At 36.4% G+C, this 22,899-nt stretch overlaps 5 long non-coding RNA genes across 5 annotated transcripts; all 5 read left to right on the plus strand.

The window, feature by feature from the left end:
- The first annotated feature begins 9,049 nt into the window (after nt 1-9,049).
- On the plus strand, nt 9,050-10,289 carry LOC114544468. Its single transcript, XR_003690437.1, has 3 exons — nt 9,050-9,242; nt 9,496-9,558; nt 10,250-10,289. It is a non-coding gene; the product is annotated as an uncharacterized LOC114544468 (long non-coding RNA).
- Nucleotides 10,290-10,299: 10 nt separating this feature from the next.
- On the plus strand, nt 10,300-10,784 carry LOC114544469. The gene is made up of 3 exons (XR_003690438.1): nt 10,300-10,341; nt 10,421-10,666; nt 10,745-10,784. It is a non-coding gene; the product is annotated as an uncharacterized LOC114544469 (long non-coding RNA).
- Nucleotides 10,785-13,504: 2,720 nt separating this feature from the next.
- LOC114544471 lies at nt 13,505-17,982 on the plus strand. Its single transcript, XR_003690440.1, has 3 exons — nt 13,505-13,546; nt 13,979-14,100; nt 17,961-17,982. It is a non-coding gene; the product is annotated as an uncharacterized LOC114544471 (long non-coding RNA).
- Nucleotides 17,978-18,343, plus strand: LOC114544470. The gene is made up of 3 exons (XR_003690439.1): nt 17,978-18,017; nt 18,115-18,207; nt 18,328-18,343. It is a non-coding gene; the product is annotated as an uncharacterized LOC114544470 (long non-coding RNA).
- Nucleotides 18,344-18,781: 438 nt separating this feature from the next.
- LOC114544467 lies at nt 18,782-19,220 on the plus strand. Its single transcript, XR_003690436.1, has 3 exons — nt 18,782-18,821; nt 19,022-19,097; nt 19,180-19,220. It is a non-coding gene; the product is annotated as an uncharacterized LOC114544467 (long non-coding RNA).
- The last annotated feature ends 3,679 nt before the right edge of the window (nt 19,221-22,899 follow it).

Consider the following 22,899-nt stretch of genomic DNA (forward strand, 5'->3'; position numbering starts at 1 on the left):
CCACAAGTTCTTTGGGTGAACGGCTATGTTTATTTGATCTATTTTACCGTTCTCACGAAGTTCATAATGAAAAACGGTTATGGTAGGATTCGAACAATCGATTTAACACTTGGGAGAAAATCGTCTTCGCCACTAGGCCACAAGGTCTTGTGCTGCACGGGTATGGTTATTTAATTTACTTTATCCTTTTCACGAAGTTCATAATGAAAAACGGTTATGGTAGGATTCGTCCCATCGATTTAACACTTGGGAGACCATCGTCTTCGCCACTAGACCGTAAGGTCTTATGGTTATTTAATTTACTTTATCCTTTTCACGAAGTTCATAATGAAAAACGGTTATGGTAGGATTCGTCCCATCGATTTAACACTTGGGAGACCATCGTCTTCGCCACTAGACCGTAAGGTCTTGTGCTGGATGACCCTGGTTATTTAGTCTGCTTTATCCTTTTACGAAGTTCATTATAAAAATAGTTTTGGCAGGATTCGAAACATTGATTTAACATGCACTTGGGAGAAAATTGTCTTAGCCACCAGACCACAAGTTCTTTGCGTGAACGGCTATGTTTATTTGATCTACTTTATCGCTTTCACGAAATTCATAATGAAAAAAGGTTATGGTAGGATTCGAACCATCGATTTAACAGTTGGGAGACCATCGCTTTCGCCACTAGACCAAAAGGTCTTGTGCTGGATGCCCATGGTTATTTAGTTTACTTTATTCTTTTCACGAAGTTCATAATGAAAAAAGGTCATGGCAGGATTCGAACCATCAATTTAACACGTGGGAGACATTTGCATTAGCCACTAGACTACAAGATCTTATGGGAATGGCCATGGTTATTTAATTACTGTATTTCTTTTGACGAAGTTTATAATGAAAATCGGTTATGGTAGGATTCGAACCATCGATTTACCGCTTGGGAGACAATTGTCTTCTCCAATCGACTACAAGTACTTGTGCTGAACGGCCATGTTCATTTAATTTACTTTATCCTTTTCACAGATTTATAATGAAACACGGTTATGGTAGGATTCGAGCAATCGATTTGCCACTTGGGAGACCATTTCAGTTTGACAACCTTCAATCCAGCTGTTTTTGTAGCATTCTAGTAAAATTTTGTATGTTCCTTCACAGGCAGCTAGTGATCTAGAATAAAAATAACCAATGATTCAATATTTTGTCCACCACCACCCAAGGTGTGTGTACATAGCTTTTACTAGTAAACAACTCTAATATGTCTTTCCCTGAACAAGTAAAGTTGTCGGGTTTAAATAGAAATAAACACACTTACAATGATTTCACAACTTCTTCTTCTTCTCGTTCCCGTTTGCTTCTATCCGATTCGTTAAACAAGTTTTTAAAGAAATTCTCTAAAGCTGATAACGTGATGTTATCATTGAATCACCATCTTTTGGTGTATGGAAATGAATATTGTGTTTTCGTACTGCTTAATTCACGACCAATATGTCGGTTGGTCGGCAGGTCTATATATTTTTTATGATATTTATTTCATCTAACGAGTTTCGTACATCTCGACCAATTAATATGGCATTTAAGAGTACTAATTGCACGGATTTGGATGGATTGGCTGCGGATGGCATAACCTTGAGTATTTGTGGAGATATTGCTTTTCGATGTCGGGTCAACATACAACGAGTTCGTTTTGAATCTAAATACAAAGTCTAATTTGCGATTGCTAAAGAAACGAAACATGGATTTGTTAGTCTAGTCCTGTGTACGAAGCCTTCAAGCAGGATCTAACAATGTGTGTGGATGTTTCGCCTAATCCTGGTCCTCAATCTTTTGATAATAATCAGTCGGATGAGATGTCTCAACATCGAAAGCAGTTACGTTTGATGAACACGTTTCGACCCGCTAATAATCCTGAGGAGCATAGTTCAATGCTTGGGCAGTTGAATCTACAGAAAGGTTGGTTGTTCCATATGACCTATAGGAATATTTGCTATAATACCTACTTCGCAAACACCACCGCCACACTATACAATCACTATCATCCTGCAAATCATCAGGAAGCTATCCCTGTTAGAATCACGGACCGTGTCCCAAAGCCTGTAAATATATATGGCAGAAATTATATTAAGAGAATCAATCTCATCAATATTCCTTTATCAGGCATTGCCAACACTCCTGATACAGCTGTTACTCAGTTTTGTTCTTTTGGTCTTCTCAACATGGTCTATTCGAACAAAGCGAATTTAGTCAAAGACTATGTGGTTGAGAATGAATTTGATATATTTGCGATTACAGAAACCTGGCTTCACCCTGACAAATTTGATCATATATCTTTTGGGAATTTCACCCCGAAGGGCTACTCCTTTAACAATATCTCGAGACAACAAGGTAGGGGGAGGCATTGGTATACTATACAACAACACTTTAAAAGTCAAGCTGGACTCGGCAAAAATGTTCTCACACATTAAGTCTTTCGAAGTGATGGGTATGCAAATCAATGTGTCATCTCAAATTCTAAATATAATCGTATTATATCGACCTCCATGTAGACGATAAGTCGGAATTAACAACAAAAAAATTCTCAATCTTGTTGATTCTTTTAATCTGGAACAACGTGTACAAACAACCAACACACTTTGCTGGTCACACGTTAGACCTTATCTTGTCTCGCCATGAGAAAAATATTGTTCAATCTATTGACGTTCATGATCCATCTATATCTGACCATTACACGGTTACATATGAACTCAATTTTAAAAAACCATTGTTTCAGAGAAGGGTCGTGGAGTCACGTAAAATTAAAGCAATCAATATGGACTCGTTCCTTAATGAAATTAGGCTATCACCGATTAACACTGGGAACACGGCTGATATAAGTGCGAAAGTCAACCAATACAACTCGGAGCTGCCCAAAATTCTGGATCATCATGCACCACTTATTTCCAGAGAGATAATTATTCGTCCAGCTGCACCTTGGTACACTGAACAAATTAAAAACGAAAAACGTATCAGAAGGAAACTCGAGCGGGTATGGCGTAAGTCAAGACAATCCTGTGATCGTCTAAAATACAGTCAGCAATGTCGCCGTGTCAGTGAGCTATTATAGGAAAGTCGTACTCGTTATATTCTGAAATTGTTAGAGATAATGGGAGTGACCAAAGAAATTTTTAAAACCGTTGGAAAGTTACTACATTATACCCCTGATTCTCAATATCCTGTGTGCCAATCTGATGAGAATCTAGCTAACAATTTTATGACTTTCTTTGAGGAAAAATTAATAAAATATATGAAGATCTAACGGAATCCACTTAGCTAAATAAAATGTCGTTGTTTGCAGCTAAATAAAATGTCGTTGTTTGCAGTAATCCTCAGTTATTCTCCTGGTTTCTCATCGTTCCCAGTCTCTTCATCCTTACTGCGAAAACTGGTTTGAAAATATTAAAGATTTGGTGGAGAAATACTTCAAGTGTGTGGTCTTCTTTTTTCTTTATATTTTGTTATGTAAAAATGTAATATTTTGGTATGTTGATTTTTGTTTAAGTTCGTGATGTATTTCTATGTAGCCTCAGTCTTATCCTAATGGGAATTTTTTTTTAGATGTGAAGAGAGGACGGCCAACCGAATTAAAGCTCTAAATGTGCTTTGTAACATATTAGGAACGTTATCTCCACTATATGAGGTATAAATTTTAGTACTTTGAATAAATTTTAGTCCATTTTTCTAGACATTAGCGATATTATGAATCTTTTTCTAGTTTTATAACTCCTTGTTTTTTACAGGAAGAAATACTTGAGAATTCAGTGTTGCCACATTTAGACCACATTGTCAAAGATCGGGATATTTCTGTGCGGATCCGAGCTGTCCAGCTTCTGGTCGATGTTATTGAATCCTCTGATTCACCGAAAGTTTGCGATGTTTTGCATATAATCGAGAAGGTACTCAATACAATCATTTTCAGACGGTTTCATTTCTCCACTCCAATTTCCCTCTTCATTCGTGATGAGCTGATACTGTACTTCAATAGAAAATTTTTCTTATCAGTGAAAGCTTCCTGACCTGAACCTAACTATATATCCGCAAATTGGATCGTTTTACACGGGGGTCGTGAATGCAAACGCATCAGTGAAGTAAAAGGATATATATTTCATTTATCAATTCCAGATTGCCACTGTCCAGTTGATCCTCTCAAGCGATACGTTAAGCCGTCATGTAAAGAACATGTAAGGTAATTATAGAGACTGCAAGGTATATGTAGGAACATCTAGAGACATAAAATTACATCTAATCACTGTAATTTGTCTTTGTTGCTGCAGCCTCAGGATGAAACAGCATAGAAAGACATCAAGGAGGCTGTATTAGGATTAGTACGCTTGTTCAAGGTAATGAAGGACATGCAGAGATTGTCCACACATATTCGTTCATTGTGATGAAGTTATTTTCGTGAACAAAAATAAGTGTAATTTAATGCCACACTTGCTTCTCTTTCAGTAATTTCATTCTATTTTTGCAGATGAAATTGTTTCGTAAACCTCAAGAACGAGCCGAACGAATATTCAATATATTAGTGTACCACATAAAAACTCATTATGACAATGGCTATCGGACGTATAGTGCATCGGAAATACGGCTTTCGGTAAGGCAAATTCAATTTTATTTCTCGCGATTTTTCTATGATGTCTCACATTGTGTTTTCTTAAAGATTCTTCAATGTTTCCTCAGTCTGCGAGCTGACAACGTCTAGGCCTTGTGCAAGACAAAAGTAGAAAAGTTTAATTCACTTCGTATTTTGTTTGTTCTGAAAGAAAATGTTGGTTAATGACGATAGTGCCACGTATGTCAGGTAATCTGCTTCCAAAATTCCTTTTCTTGTTTGCGTAATACATTCTCATTTTTGTTTTAGTTCTGCAGAAGATAAGACAAACGGGACTGTTTCACTGCCTTACAGCGAGGCGATGAATGTTATTCTTGTGTGCTTACAACAGGTAAACTTTTCTATCATAATATATCATCTGGCATTAAGTTTCGATTGAAGTTCAACTTTCTTCATTTTCTAGGAATTGGAATGGGAGGTGCTGGATGTTCTTCTGAGGAACTTTCCAGAGGCACTGCAAGATAAAAACTTGATACTTTCTGGAGAGCAATATTTACGTTCAATATCTACAGTCTTCTCTAAAATGGGAAGGGAAGTGAAGTTGTGTACTTTTCACACCAAAATCATGAACTAAAAATTTTACTTTGCATTCAGGTTTCAAATTACGATTTTCTTCCTGGATTATTTCGTGTTCCTAACGATATGCGCCGACCTCATTTGTACGCTAGAATTTTTCCAGTACGGTTCTTATCAATCAGTTTTTTGCATATATCATAATATCTTACCATAATTATACCAAAACCATACCATACCATAACCATACCATATCATATAATCATATCATATAATCATATCATAAATCATATCATATAATCATATCATATAATCATATCATACCATAACTAACCATAACTAAATCATACCATACGATAACCATATCTTACCATAATAATATCACACCATACCATACCATAACGAAATCATACCATACCATAACCATGCATATCATACCTTAATTATATCCCACCATACCATAACCAATTTATACCATAATTATATCATACCATACTAATGATTTAATTTGATATTTTATTGTAACACGTGCAGGTATTAACGGAGCTGTGTACGTACCACATTTTTATTGGTCAAGATGAACAGGTAAGAATCTGCGTGACTTTATTTTCAGCGGTTGTCTGTTCTTGCTTAAACGTTGTTGTATATTTCGTCTAGTGTTGTCTAATGCGTACTTGGTTGCTCATTTCGCGACGTTAAGCGTATCTTGTCTCACCATATGTATGTTAGAAATGCCTTCAGTTATGGCAAGGTATGGCTACTTAAAATAGTCTGGAATTTGAGACGTTTTTTATGTCCATTAGCACTTTGTAAGAATGAAGTTGATTTAAGTAGTTGCAGCGTTTTAGAAGTTTATTTCTTTGGAGATATTTGAAATCGTGCCTTGATAATGTGCTCAGTGAATTTACAGAAACGTTTTTCAATAAACTTCAGCCTAAACGTAACGTCTCTTGTGATGCGAGATACTCCTTCACAAATATATGATTTTTTAAGTAATAATTACTAAATTTTCTGTCCTTAGACTGCTCCCACAATATCTGGAAAAGTTTACTAAACTTTCGCCAACGTCTCAAGTTGCCATACCACTGCTAGAATTTCCCTCTGGTATGTTTCTTGAAGTTACGTAAATTATGAAATCTGTTACAAAATATCAATGTACCCCCTAAAGAGAGCTAGGTTGTGTAAACACACAATCGTATTCGGCGAAAAGTTGGTAACATTCTTTTAAATCGTTTAAATCGCATTGTAACAGCTTTGTGCTTTGTACAAAAACTTCACAGCGATCCAGTTGAAACAAGTCTTTGGAATATGTTTGCCTTACACAGAATCATCGAAGTTGGCTCAACGCGATAACATCTGAAACTTTTTATTATTGGTTTTGTCAAAATGATTAAAATATAAACGAACTGATATGTTTCACCTTAGATACTCTCAATACACTGTAGCTCTTGCTGATAATGTCATTTCATCCTGGTTTGTCAACTGTCCGCTATTGTTAAGAAAACAATTCGTGCCATTTATTACGAAAGTAAGTCCACATGTCATTCTATTGCCAGGGGGATTGCTTGCTGAATTTTCAATAATATATTTGCAAGAGCGACCAAGTTTTAATATTCTTCTAGTGAAAGCTCTTAGGAACGTATTTGTCATTTCCAGGCTCTTCAACTGATAGAAAAACTCGTGCAGATGATTCTAGCCAGGTGCCAAAGACAAAATTCGATACCAAAGCATCTGACCTTCTTACCCGCGATTTAAAGCCCACTGGTACGTAGGCTCATACAGAAATCTTGTGACTCAAACATCTTGTGACGACCAGCGGTGGGAAAGACTGAGATTTATGAAAGTTTAATTCCAAAACAACTCTTTGGTAAGGTCAACGATGGGTAAAACCTGTTCAATGTTTTGGTTAAGCATTCCGTTGGCGGAATGTCAAATTGATATTGTTGTATTTCAGATGATTTATCGGCCGAACTCATTAAAGAAGGAGCCAGACAACGCCTTGAAACTACAACAGAACTTCTTAGCAAGAGCACAGACAGCGTACATTGATTGTAGATCTTGTCAAAGATCGCCTCGCATCGTGTAGAGAAGATGAGGAAACTAATATTGAAGATACCCGGGATGATGTTGAAATGAAGAAAACCGAACTCAAGGAGTCAGGTTTGTAATGTTAAAACAGATCGGCCATTGTTCGCGCATTTACGAAATGAACAAATTATCTGCCAACATTTTAGACAGCGCAGAACAAAAGATGCTGCTTACAGAACACGGCAGATCTTCACCCTCGTCGATTTTATTACAAGATTCCGGGCAAAAGTTGAATCTTGGTTCGGCATTTTTCAACGAACTCGATATTTGAGTCGTAGTCCGAGATATGGACCAAGCGCTTTTATGGTAAGAATTTCTCTTCAAACTCGCTTTGCATGAAATTTACTTCGTGCAAGAACATTCACTATCCATCCCTTATATTGCTACTAACATGACTGGCAGGGGAAGCAGAAAAGAAAGAGATCTTTGATTTAGACTAGCTTTTTCATTTTACAATCGTTTCAGATTGATGTCGTACCAGATTCCAAAGACACTGTTTTACACAAGGAAGAAACTGAAGGCAAGCGAAATTACCTTTGCAATATGGAGGAAATATATATTATAATATGACTATATTTACCTATTTTTCTTTCACAGGGAACAGTCAAGGCTTATTAACTCGTGAAGAGTTTCAAAAGGTAGCAATTTTAAGATCACGAATCATCATCGTGCATTAATCTCAACATCTGTTTAATTTTAGCCTGTTCCTGGTAAATCCCTTCTGGATGCAAGTCCTTTGAAAACTTTTTTGAGTTAAGACGAGGATAAACTTAATGAATCCGTAAGTCAAGTAATAATAATGATAAATTGGTCTTATACGGATTATTAAATACTGAGCATTATAAACCGGTAAACTCAGAAACCGGTAATCTCAATTTTGCACTTCGAATTACGTAATTTAATCCTTGTGGTTGAAGGTGAGGACTTGCAACGTTACTTATTTATTACAGGGTGACGATAGCGTGGGGAATTCAGGGGTCGGTAGACTTAGGGAAAGACACTCGTAATATAATAGATTTTACAAAATATATCCTTAGGTTTTCCTATGAGTTACAATAAAACCTTTACAATTGTTCATTGATGAGCTCAGAATGTTTCGTTATCACGTGGCCTATGCACGACTCTTAATGGTTACTGTTAATCTGTTGTAACCACCTGCTGTACTGGTACGATGATTATCACATTTTGTTTGAGCTTTACATACCCGGGGAAAACACTCAGCCACGTCGAGGTTATTAGCTAATTCCAACAGCTTGTCGTAGTATTCATTGTGGAATAAATCTACAGAGGCACGTAGTTTTGCCATTTCATCCTTTAAAAGATTAATCTGTTTTATTGATTCCGCAATATCGATTTTTTTTCTTCTTTAATTGGACCGTCAATGACAAAGTATGATCCAGAACATGTTGGGTGATAATGAGAGCAGCCATAAATTCAAATTTCTCCACGTTGCGAAAATGAGACTGTGCGTCACTAGCTAATCTAGGAAATGGCCCTTCCTGCGATCCTCCAAACTGCATAAAATTGAGTGTTTTGTAGATAACTTTGAATGCATCCAAACAACCATCGCGGGATCTTATTCGTTCTACCCATCGTGTCGTGGAAGGCTTTGCGAGCTTGTTACGGGTTAAACCAAACTCTTTCATCTTTTTACTTAGATACTGTGAGCGGATAGGGAAACTGATAAAAAAGCTGGCGATATTTTGTGCCTGACTCAACATATTTTTCACTGGAAGAATTGAACACGCTTTGGCAACAATAAGGTTTAAACGATGACTGGAGTAATGAACATGCAACGCCTTCGGGTTTTTCTCTATATTCTCCCAGAAATACCTTTTACCTGGCTGGACACAGCACTAGCACCGTCATATCCCTGGCCTCGACAATTTTGAAGGGAAGCCCGACATCTTGAAGTGTACTTTGACTAATGAACGGAATCAAATCCAAAGGCGAAACAGTTCGGTATACAAATGAAAATGTTCTTGAATCATGTAAAACTTCAAATTTATTCAAGGTATGTTATATAATTAATAATGCATAATATATTTTCGAAATATTATAAATTTGAACTTAAAATCAGTGTCTACCGTCTACTTTTTTGCATATTATAAAAGTAGCAAGCAAATTCAAATGACCATAAACCCGGCATTATTTTAGAAATTCGAAATTTTGACAGGATATAATTTTGTAGTTTTGATAGTTTATACACCCCAACAGCCAAACAATTTTATGATACTTATCCCTATATTGATCATTAAACCCTATAGAATGTATTAAATTATCCAGAAAGTATAAGCTTGGAGTTATCATTAAAAAGTGCCTTGCACCAGGTGAACTATATTTATTCAAATCTATTTACTAATTATTGTATTTTACTAATTTTGTATTTACTAATTATTGTATTTACTAATTATTGTATTTTACTAATTTTGTATATACTCATGTGTTTTTTATAGTGATAATAATGTAACAATAGGGTTGATGTTCGCGGTCATAAATGTGTTTTTGGCCCGACTTCGAACTCATTTTAGCCCGAGCGTAGCGAGGGTTAAAATGTGTTCCGCGAGGAGGGCCAAAAACACATTTATGCCCGCGAACATCAACTCTATTACTATAATATATAATAAACTATAAACTATTATTGCTATAATATATGTTCAACATCGTCAGCCTTCATCCCCTTAGCTCAGTAAGTCATGCGACATTCCATGTCAGTTCCAGTAATTGTTCATCTCAGACCTTGAAAGAAAAAAAACAAACATTCCAAACACTCCAAACACTCCAAACACTCCAAACACTCCAAACACTCCAAACACTCCATGTCTTCTGACCTGGATTCAAGTTTACTGCTTTTATCATCTTTTTTATTTCACGGTTCCATTTTGAACATGTCCAATTGCAAAAAAGTATCCAGCCGACTTAAAATAGTTTTATTTTTGCAGTTACTTTCCAGAATATACCGTTTGGTTAAGACTTGTGTATTATAGTATATCATAGTTTTAAAACTTCTTTTTCTGTCAGATATTTTCAATAATTAGCTATCGAGACCATCCTCAGTTGTTCGGGCTGGAATACACAAGCGGTCAGCTGAGAAATTACTCGTCTTCCGACAGGTAGTTTAAAAAAGCAGATTTTGTATGAAGCTATATAAAATATTTCTTGTTCTGAATGTTTGTATTTCACCCAATCTAGGGATATATCATTGGCTGGTTAGCTACACGGGGTTAGAGGCAGTGGAAATGGAGATGTTTGTGTAAAAACGACCCCAACGAAGAGACTGTACGCTTTTTCATAGATGATTGAGCGAAAATTATGGTCAAAATTTTCCTGATGAAAATCTCGCACTGCTATGATTGCCGTAAATACGAACCCTCATTTCATTCTCCTCCTGACGTATGGGATCACATATAACACACAAACAATTACACTTCTCGTCAGGTATTCCTATTAGTCAGTCCAATACATCACATACAGCAAAAGAAGAATTGTTTTTTTAAGATGATATATTTTATCAAGGTTATCGTTGGGGTCCATTGTATAACGTTGTTGACGAAGAAGTAGAAAGCAGTCATTTAAAATTCCTCGCTGCGTCTCCAGGTGAAATATTTCTCTTTTTATTTCACTTTAAATTTTTGAAATATCTCTAAAAGCTTATATTGTCTTATTACTGGTTCCTTGCAGGAAATTTAACCGAAGATGTGTAGAGATTTAACTGCAATATTTCCTACAGCGGTCTACTTCATGCAGTCACCCAAGACGTAAGTTGACAATTTCTTATTTTGTACTTTTCTGCAGACAAAATCCTGTGTAGAGAATATTATTGCATTTTTACTGAGTTTTAATGTTCTGTCAAAATCTGGATTAAGGCTGTTTTCCACTCACGTGTTTTTCATACGCACGTTAGTTTTCTGCATATTTTAGTATGCATTAGTTGACCTAGATTTACAACAATAATCGTTATAAAGGAAGCGAGAATAATTTAAATTGGCAGATTGAAGCTTATTATAATCATAACCATGTACGTACGGACTCGAGTTTACTTGATAGTCGATAGCGTCGACAGCAAATGACATTGAAACGTTTGTATGGATATTTCGAAGTCCTGACAGTATAATTAATATCCCGCAGGTTATTTCAAGCAAATATTTGACTAGCGACGTCGAACAAGGCCAGTTAACCGCGTCGTGGATCGTAAACTGACCTCAATACAGAAAGTGGGGACAAAATAGCCAAAATACAAAACATTTTGTTCTAGGCCTCTCAGTTCCCGCCTCGCCGCGTATAAGGAACGTTAAGAGGCTTAGGGACTACAATGCGGTAACTCTGGTTGCTGAGTTGACTGGGTCCGAATCCATGAAATGGTAGATTTGAAATTTTCTCGCCAGAAGTACGGCTGGAATATTAAGTCTTTTAAACTCCAATATATATTTCAAACGATTTTAAATATTTTGTAAGGACTTTTCCCGGAGAATAAAGAAAGATTTATCATTAATGCCATCACAATGCTCATTGCTCACGAAGGTATTGTATATCTTTGCCAATAAATATATTTAGTGTTCACCCCTAAAATATACATATTCTGACTGCTATTACCTTCACAGGTGTTCAATATGTACAAAAAATAGTTAAAATGTTTCGTCTATTTGCAGGAGACCAAAACAAAATATCAGATAAAGATCTCGAAGCACTGTTTCACGCTTTGAGACATTAGGTTGGATCCAAAGCAGGTTTCACAACGCTCACTAGGTGAGAAACGTTTATCTTTAACCACAACACACGCTGTTTACTCAACCAGCTCACTTTCTCTAGACCGTGTTTCTGTTTTGTTTTTACAGCTTCTATGAGAAGGTTGGTGTGAAAACTGTGAAAGCTTTGAAGAGGAATAATGAAGCCGTGACTCACGCCGCTGTCGACATGCTGTGTGCTCTGATGCAGGTAAAGAGAGGGCTTTCCTTTAAGCGGCCAAAATGGTCAGACCGGTCATATTTAAATTTAAAATAGAGTATTTCGTTAAGAATATAGTTGCGAAATTTCCGAGCTAGACAGATGCAAGTAACGATATACTTGAACGCAGAGTTCTTGAAACACTCTAAAATACCAGTAATCTGTCTGTACCGAGATCAACAATAGGACCGGTCTGGCCGTTTTTTCCGTATAAAGGAAAGCGCCAACACTTTAACGATGAATTTCCTGGTAATATGTTGCCAAATCTGTCACTATCATTAGTGTTACCCCTTTAACTTGCAATCCACATAAACTCAGCCAACTTTGAAATCTGAATGTTAACAGGATCCAATTTTATCGAAACCAATTCTTTTTTTTATATAGCCAACGCACGATAACTATGACATTCGACAAGAACAGATAAACAAAAGCTTTTTGTTATTTTTACTAAAAGCAGTTTGTTGGATATTCTCACGATAAATGTGGTAAGATGTGCGGTGTTGGTTGCCTATAATCTATGCTGAACCCTTGCATTTTATCTTTCCATCCCTCTTGTATGTATATAGCTTTGTTTTGGAAGAGAAATTCCCTTGCAAAACCCAGCAAGTCATTCGTAAGAACTGCCTTTCTAATTTGAACTACCTTTCTAACTAAACACAAGAAATAGATTAACTATGAAAACTTTTCTTCTATATTCGTTCTACTGGGGTTTTAGTTATAAGTGGATTGCTTGATTTTCTGACGTTTGCTCTGTGTCCTCCTTACAGGTTTGTTCTAGTTGCTTTGCAATATATTAAAATAATACGGGGGTGAAGTTGGACATTCATGTTAAACTAATAGTAAGGTGTGATTGCTTCCAATATTTTGAATCAACTCATGTAGTCTGTTACAATAAATAGACTATTGCATATTCCTCTTAGTGAGACAACAGATGATGAACAGTTTGGAAATTACTGGAGAAAGTTGCAGGTATGCTACAAAGAAATTTGAGGAGCTTTTCATTCAACTTGTCTTCTTGGTAGTTTATGGCTCTTTGACTGAGGTTGAGAGTTGATTAAATAGCCTTTCTCTCTTTACCTTTTTGGTGAAGTTTACCACGTCCACTAGCTTGACCCATGCATAGGAGCAACTCATGAAGTCTGTTATTTGTTTGTCTAGAAATGGGTCATTGCATTTATCGATTGTTCCAGGTAGGTTTACGACAAAACTAAATAATAGTACCAATTTTACCATTTCTTCGCTTATGTATGTTTTACTATTGCCCCGCTAATGGTTCTTACCAATCGTGGTTTTGAATTCGTTCCTCAACAATTTCAGCATCCGTCGACAACAATTGTGAAAGGTGCTGGCATGGTTCTGAAGGCGATAATCGAGGTACGTTTTATTCATTCATTCATCCATTGAGAATTTTCTGCCTTTGACGAACGTCATTTATAACGCTCTGCATTTTTTTAGCCGTGATGAATGTACATATTAGTTCAGTTGATATTTAAGAGGTTTTAAAGGGTCTTAATTTTGAGAGGTATTATACACACTTCAAATCAAGCCAGGAACAGATGACGGAAAAATGAGTGAACTATAGATCCTCCGGCAGGAATCGAACCTACGCTTTTGCGATGCCGGTGCAATGCTCTTGTCACTGAGGACGTACAGTTGACTCATTTTTCCATCAACTGTTCCCTGCTTGAATTTGAAGTGCGTATAATACCACTCGAAATTAAGACCCTTTAAAACCTCAAGAATATTCCGGCATCGTGTGAAGTGCCTAAAATCATCTGTTAATATTTAGTTAGAACTTCACTTTAGGAAGCTGATGAAGAAACCGCGGCAAAAATACAAGTTCTGGCGCTTGCCGAGGGCGCTCTGCCAAAACGCTTACGCATGGCCATGTTTACGCAAAGCACTGATAGACGTTCGCTATTGAACAGGTGCGAATTAGTGTGATAAATTAACAAATTGTTGCAGAGGTATAGCCTCTATTCCATCCGCAGGACCTGAGTTGTATTTTAGCAACATTCTCAGATTCATCTTAAAACTTGTGATTTTATAATCCTCTATATACTAGCCATCTGTAAATAGTTCAATTGAGACTAACAAGCATACTCCATAAGTAATTTATAATCATTATTGTTGGCATAGCATCATCCAACAGCAATGGCATTACTTGCGAGAATAATGTTCGTATTAAAGTAGTTATAGTTTTTAATGTCTAAAATATACAACACGCTTGGCATTTTTTCCCGAGAAACGTCCATTTCGCCATTCCTACTGTCCTGCGGTATTTCAAATGAAATTATGCAACAAAGTGAGTTTGTTCTGCGGTCTTCCCCATTTGTGTTTACAAAATGGCGGCGGCAAATACAAAATTTTCTGCTGAACAAGTTGTAAACCAAGTTGTTTTAGGAGACAAGTGTCAACAAAAAGTTGAAAGTATTAGCGAGAATATTAAAGAGTGCTTGTCTCGATTGCTGCAGTGCTCTGACCGTGACCTTTTAGAGGAAGGGGCCAGAGTAATTCGGCCGATAGTGGAGCTTTGCCGTACGGCGGGTAGTCGCGATAGTAACCTTTTTGGCCCAGCAAAGATTCTTGCTAGGTCTTCCATAAATTCAGCCGTGGTTTTTCAGCATGTGTCTAGATTGTGGCTGGCAGCAATACGACGCAGGCTATGCAGCAGACGGAATGCGAGGAATCCTTTCACTTCGGAGATTTCGCCAGATATTCCATACGAGCTATTTGTTGTTTTTAGAAAAATGGTAAAATCAATGCCCGTGTTTTGCGAACAGTTTTGTTATTTCGGAAGCATTACGAAAGGCGAAGTAATATATTTAACTAATCTGCGTTTGGTGATGGAATTACTAGCATTGCTCTCAGGGTATACGCAGGAGGAAGTGGCTATTCGTAACACATATTATGCTAATTGTGAACCTTGTATAGTGTTAACAATTAATGGCGAATATCATAACAATTTTATATAAAATTTACATTGTATATTCCCCAAGAAAATTATGTACAGTTAATAGCAATCACAATAATAGCATATATGCTGCAATTTTGCAGGTAGGGATACTTCAAACTGAATGCATTTTAATATTTAACTTGAATGATACCCTGAGAGTAATGCATGTACCTAGGTTGTTTGACAATGTGAATGCATATCTTAATATCTGGCCACATGATCCCTTCCAAGGTTAGAAATGCCATCTTGCAGGAGGTGCAAACACAATAGAAAGCTCAATGGTGACTGGCATGATTGATACTTGTCATGGCAGAGTAACTATCAGTCACTTATGTCCCTATTGAATTTTCTATTGGCTTTGCATGCCCTAAAAGGTGGTACCTCTAAACTTGGAAGGGTCTATTCATGTGGCTTCTGCCACATCAGATAATGTTAATTGATAAGGGCATTGATTTCATCACCATTGATTTCTCAGTCAAAACAATAATTGGCTTAATTGTAGGGAATATCTTCCATTATCTCCAAAGAGGGAATTTCTAGGCTTCCAGCAATGCAAATGTCTCCTGTTACATACAAAACCTAGCATGTGTTAAGGAAAACTGTTTGGCAAGCAAAATTGCATATCAGGAGTGTCATACAAAGTTCATTAACAGCATTGCATACTATCTGTTAAACTGCATGGACCCTGATTTGTTTGTTTCCTGGCAGCAGGCTGAGTCTGGCATATTAATATACCAACTTTTACAAAAAAATTGCCATTTATTAAGCAATACCACTACCAGGGAGAGTACTATCATTATTCAGTCATATCTTTCACTTGCAATAGCAAAATTGTATTGCAAAACAAACATATTTGATGTTGCCACATGAGTTTTTACTTTTACATTTTGTAGTAATTAACTCAATACTTGTGTTGTTAACAATTTTTACAGTTAATTATATTAATGTATGTGCTGTAAATATTACTAATTAACAGCAGCAATGGCCACATGCAATCTTAGTATATAGAAAGAGGTGAGCATAAACATTTGCAGAGAATAACTTGTACTATATGAACATGTTTAGGATTGCTGAATTTACATTTTGCTCTCAATATTTTATCATCATTAGCCACATAGGAAATACCAATAATATTAAGCTACAGTATGCATCATGATCTAATTATTTTACATTGGCTAAGGTTTTGGAATGATGCAAATTTTGTAATTTCAACAGTTGTAAAAATTGTTGAAATATTTAGTTTGCTAAATTGGGTGGTTTCAATCTTCTTCTGAACACCCAAGAAACTCAGTTTATCAGGTATTACTCAACATGATAATCTACCTATTTGATTGTCCTTAAATTTCATTTGTAGTAAGGACCAAGTCAGGCCTGCATTACATAGTAACATTGATGTGTTTTGACCACATAGCTTTTTAATCAGTATGTACTATATATGTGCTTTTAAAGAGTAAAACATATATTTTACTTTTCTGGATTTCAGTTTATTTCTTTAGTAATTTACCATGCCAGTTGAATGCTCCCTGCTCCAGGCTTTTCTTTGAATATAATTCATATGCATAAATCTTATCTAGTATCCTAGACTTGATTCAAAGTGTAGTAGTGAAGATAAATAATAGGCATGAACACCTCTTAACACAATAAACATGAGCTTTATAAAACTAGAGCCAGACAGCTTCACTTCTCCAGATCGAAAGGTAAAAAAATACATGTATTTCATCTCAAGCGGTATACTATAGAGCTTAACAGACAATGTTTTCTCAGATATTTACTACAACAACCATAGGTATTAAAGGCTGAAAATACAAATTCCGACTATTAAAGCCGAAATATCTTTTTAAAAGAAAGCGAAGATATAACTACTGAAATTATTTTTACCCTATCATCCAGCCTCTTTAACTTCATTTTGGTGTTTTTTAGTTTTTTGTTTTTCCCTTCAACTGCCAATGACCCCAGACGTTTTTGCCTCATGTATTCGCCGGCTTTAAACCTTTTGTAAGCAGGCGCCTTCGAATATAGCATGATTTTGCGGTTTAAGATGCCGTTATGAAAAAACAAAAACATACGAATTTAAGTAAAACATAAAACTTTAAAAAAACACTCAATCTAACAGCTGAAAGCCTTTCGATGGGATTCCTATACTAGCTGAAGTTTGAGTTTTTTGCAATTTCCAACGAACAGCGACATTTCGACCAAAAGCCCTGCGCAAGAAGCGAAGCTTGGTGTAAACAGCTTCAGTTTCCATGGCAATTTATATATCAAATTGAAGCTCCTGAATGTCCCTATCTATCCAGCTATTTATATTTATGATCAAGAATATCCACAAATATCTATCTCTCGCGCAATTTGACGCATTTTTCGAAAACTATTTTCGCTCCCAGCACCCCAAAAACTCACGCGCGGTCAAAAACAAATTGCCACACTTTCTACGGGCGTTTTTCGAACAAAATATCCAAGCGTGCAAGAAAGTTTAAATGCGAGATTTCCTGTTCATAATTTTTGGTTCATAAACAATTATGTAATAAATTTGAATACGATTTTTACAGCCTGCTGGTTTGCTCTATTACCTTGAAAGCCCTGACGAAGTGAGAAATCTTTGAAAACTTTTTTGCGAGGGCCATTATTTACATAAACCCATTGAGGTGATTCTGACTAACCAATCGTGTTCATGACTAAGTGGTATCAACTGCTTTGGTAACTAAACTCCATCATTCATCCTTAAACTGTGCCAACTGCCCCACTGAGGAAATAATTAAATGGTAATTCATTCAGAAGTGTAAAACCTTTTTGTAAAGAAACAATTTTGTTGGAAAGTTTTTATCTTTCCTTCAGCCACCAGAGACTGAAGAAGATCGTTTATCAATTCGTGACAATGTAAAGCTTGCAGAAGTACGTTTTAAATCAACAATCGTGTTCCAAAATTTCATAATGCATGCTTGCATGTACGTATAAGCCTGTTATTTCACGTGCTATACTTGTGTCTTAGAGCTCTGGAAAAACGAGGGGAACGTTGAGGAATCAACTTGAAGGATATCTCTCGCATTGGAGGACAAAAATAGGATTCAAATCCAGGAAAAATGTGAGAATTTAAATCCAGTTTTTTTATTAAAAGTAAGTGTTCATATTAAGAAAATGGGAAAATGTTCTAGTCGTTTGAAAGATGAAAAAGCAATGATATTTAAGCGGATCTTTTTTACAGATTCAGTCAAGATCTGACAGCGTACAACCTGATTTGGAATTACAAGGTGAGTCTCGAAGTTAAGGTTAGTTTCCGTTGAAAATATAGGAAATGGAAATGTAATGGAGGATTTCCTGTCGCTATGAGTATAACAAGACAAATTCAATAGTCCTGACCTCTTTCTCTAAACTGTTCTCGTAAAAGAGTATCAAACAATTTCTTATGTTTTCAATGTGACAGACGCGAGAGGAACTTCTGGGGCACTCGAATCTGATTTGCACGCATTTGCAATGGAAAAAGATCTGAGTGGAAACTACGTTGTCTTTTGGAATCACCTTTAGTTTGAAGTCCTGTATGAATGTTTAGCTGATGAACTGAAATAGGTTAGTGATAAGCCTAACTGCTCTAGCTTTTTAACAGTTTAACAAACTCAGTAACGTATCTCTGCTATCAGGTGACTATTATTTGAGAGTCTTGTTGGAACAAAACGACGAGGAGACGCCGAAAACAAATGTGTGAGTCCACGACATTTATCTATCAGGGTTTGCAAATATTCAAACTACTTTCCATGTGCTTTTCTGTCTGGCTTCCCCCTATTCTCTATATTGCTGCACAGTTCACGCAATGTTATTTGTCCTGCAGAATGTAGTAGAGAAGTATAGAATCATGGATGAAACCATTCAAGATTCGATCGACTTTTCTATTTTGTTTTCAGGCTCGAGTTGTCTAACGATCTGTATCACTGATTCCTATTGACAACTAAACCAACTATGAAAGCAATGTGCCTTCAGGTGAGGATGTCGTTTAGCGCGAATGTAGCCATGTGTAGCCTTCGAAGAATGAATTAAACAAATTGGAATATTTCATTCACAGGCGATGACTAAAGTTTATGGAAAATATCACGAAGAGATTGGAGCTTTTAATGACACCAAGCTAAGGATCATCTGTTATTGATCCAGTGTTACTGCAGGAGCCTGAACTAAACTAACTTTATTCATACTGTTTCGTATTTTTAGCATTTACATGAAAATGGCATCACTAACAGGGATTGGAAGGTAAGCACGCCCTAATTTATCTATCACTACTGTCTTTATATCCTAAACTTTAACGACCATAATTTAACTTTTTCTTCTCTAGCCAGAAAATGTTTTATTGTGTTCCTCGTATGACGAAACGCTTATAAAGGTTTGTGTCGGTTGTGTATTGAACTTGTGTTTAAATTGCCCTTTAAATTGTATTTGAAGAAACCATTCGATGTGACCATTGCCAGCAAATCCTGGAAGTCACTATAATCTCAATTCCGAGTTTTGTCCGTGATTTCGTTTTACGAAAGCAGAGCGCATTCTGCAAACGTTTTAGGTTCAGTTATTTCTCATTGTTACATTTCTCAATGATAACAATTAATTTTTTAGATCCGAATTCCTATATGGAAACAATCTGTGGTACACCAAGTTACCTCGCTACCAAAATGTTAATCCCGTAGCCTGAAGAACGATCCTACAAGAAATCGTGTGTTATATGTTTGGTATGCCATATACTTCAGTTTACTCAAATTCACGTAGTGAAGACGATTTGTAATGAAGCTGGAGGTAGGTTAACCTCATTTCAAAATTGGAGTACGTCAATGAAAAGTTAACGTCTTTTAGACTTTCCGGATCTTCTTTATTTTCAAAGCAGGCAAATAACCCATTGGAGAAACAAGTCAAAGAAGGGTCGTATAAATTTCCGAACAACCTCTGGAAGAATGTTAGCAGTGAAGCTAAGGATCTTATAACAAAACTGCTTACTGTTGGTCACAGAAAATGCATCACGGTTTCAGAAGCTCTGGAACATCCTTGGATGAAGGTGATGATGAAATTACTAACCGCCTTATAACACCCCGCATCTAAGATTTTTCAAAATCGGCTGACCTTTTTCGTCTGAAGTCCCAGCTTTTTCGAATTGTTAGAATTAGTTTGGTTGAAGTTTAGAACTGATACAGCTATCCAGCATAAATAAAGTCAGTTTAGTTCAGGTTTCCTCCTGTAGTAACACTGGATCAATACGGGATGACCCCTACTGGACCTCCATGAAGGACAATTTAGAACTGATAGAACTATACCGTATAAATAAAATTAGTTCAGTTAGGAGAGAAAGCTTTTAAAAGTGTTAGATTGATCCACGATTTAACAAGGTTTTTGTCTTTTGTAGGATGATAAGCAGAAAAAATGATAAAACCGACCGAGGATGGAAGATCAATGTCTCCGCCCTTATAAAAGGTATGTTGAAAACTACGATACTTGTCCCGTTCTTCCGTCCAATGACCCTTATTTTCAACTCGCAATTGCAATGAAACATTACATGTTTGCAAGTTACATCGAAATTTAACCAGCTTTCCGAAACAATCTCAAGGCGCTGTTACACTACGCAACTTTCCTTGCAAATTGCAAAACCATTCTACTCCTGAGGCATCTAAAGTTGTCAAATACGAACATCTATTACGATCTGCTAACGTTTCCTTAGTATTTCGAACACTCTTTACAAATTAACATCCTTCGGAGTTATAATTGCATTGCAAGTTGTAAGGAAAATTGCATATTGTATAGTAGCGCCTTCAGTAAAGTTGAAAACTCACCGTGCAATGAAACATTGCATGTCGGCAAGTTAAAAGGCAGAAAATAACTGTCACCGTACATGGTGAAGACTGGCCGACGGTCACGTTCAGCAGACCAGGCTCTGCGAGCAAATAAAATACTCAGTGGCGTAGCCAGCACGACAATTTAGCAGCATGACTGAAAATGCTTCATGTAAGATCACATCACTAGTTATTCCGATAAATAAAAGAACAGGGGCCGGTTGTTCGAAAGGTGGATAAGTCGCTATCCAACGGATAACTCACTATCCAACGGATAAGTTTTATCCAGCGTGTGATTTGTGTTGCACGAAGCTTGTATAACTTTATCCAAAGGATAAAAATCGCTATCTACCGGATAAATTTATCCAAGGTCCGGAGGTGGTTTAAATCCACTATCCAGTGGATAAATTCAAAGATACAAGGTAACACTGTAAACATTTATATAAAATAGGACAAAAATGCAATATTCCTCTTACTGTGTTTCAACAAACTAATACACATCATGATTGTATTCACTATATATTAAAAATGTTTTCGAAGTGCAATTTGTCGCAGCAGCGTTTCACGTTGCCTACACATTCCGTTCGACCGGCGATTTTTTGGACATCCTCGCATTTATAACAGGTGGTAAATTTACTATACGCTTCTAATCAGTTTATAAACGCGAATATGCAAAGAAAGATTCAACCTATTCCAAGGAAACTTGCTAATATCTAAGTAATTCATTCACGAACATTAAAATAGTGTTTCTAAATTTGCTATTGGACCGAAAGGCAAAGCGTTGCAAGGTCAAGGAATAAAATTGCAATGTGTTTAATTAATAAAATCACTATGATGTGAAGTGCAAAGTCGATCGAAATCACTTGTTCATCTTTTCCATTCAGTAACTATACTCGAGAATTCGTAATGATTATGAATTCAATGTTGTAAATGCTTAGCAACAGCTGACGTTGTGGTACGAAATTTCAGAATAATACTGTTTTCTTCTGGTAAATTTTAACTTATCTATTGGGTAGCTATCCACTTCACTATCCACGCTTCCTGCAACGCGTTTTTATCCAATGGATAACTATCCAGATTTATCCGTTGGATAGGACTTATCCGTTGGATAAGTTATCCATCTTTCGAACAACCGGCCCCAGTTCCATACCTATACTTTTGTACGTGTGAAACTTTTCGCTTGATTTTCTTTTAATTGTGAGAATCCGACCGTGCAGCAAACATTGAAATAAAGCGATAACACTAAACTTGATTGTGATAGCCCTGAGTATATACCGCTATAATAGCTTTGTTCCTCATAATGATATGCTGGATTCCTCGTCCAGGTATAACTTCTAAAACACGCCTTATTTTTACTTGTATTCCAATGCACCTAAGTTAGTAAAAAACCTGACAAACCCGCTGGTAGGGTGTAAAGAATTTATTTCTAAATCAAAAACTCGCTCTTACATAAGCCACTTATTGAAAAATTTTCGCTATATATTTCAGTCAGATGGATCTCTCAGTCATTTCTCATTCCTTAGTGAACAAATAGTATTCAGTGAATTGCTAGAACATACCTGAAAAACAGCTATAAACTTCAATTCTCAAAGATATGTTGCGTACCATGTCTTTGGATGAATGCGGATGTAAAGCGCGGTTACAGTTGGTGGTAGGACATTTTCCACCAGCGAGTCTCTAATGAAATGAATAATTTGTTAAACAATTAATCTTAATCACACATTAAAAGTTATATATGACCGCATGGAAATGATGTGATGCATATAACGTGACAGGGTAATCTGTAGAAGCCTTGCTTATTAATCCAGCTAAACCTGACTAGTCCATTTATTTTGTAATGATCGAATTTTTGCCCGTCGGAACTACAGGACACAGAATAGGTCTTCACCCACTAATTATAATCACGACGACTTTGAGTGAAATCGCTCCGACAAACATCTTTCTTGCCGAATGCATTTGGTCCTGGTTATTTTTCCGTG

The sequence above is a fragment of the Dendronephthya gigantea genome, unplaced genomic scaffold (assembly GCF_004324835.1).
Source record: "Dendronephthya gigantea isolate DGI-Jeju-01 unplaced genomic scaffold, DenGig_1.0 000800F, whole genome shotgun sequence".
Lineage (NCBI taxonomy): Eukaryota > Metazoa > Cnidaria > Anthozoa > Malacalcyonacea > Nephtheidae > Dendronephthya > Dendronephthya gigantea.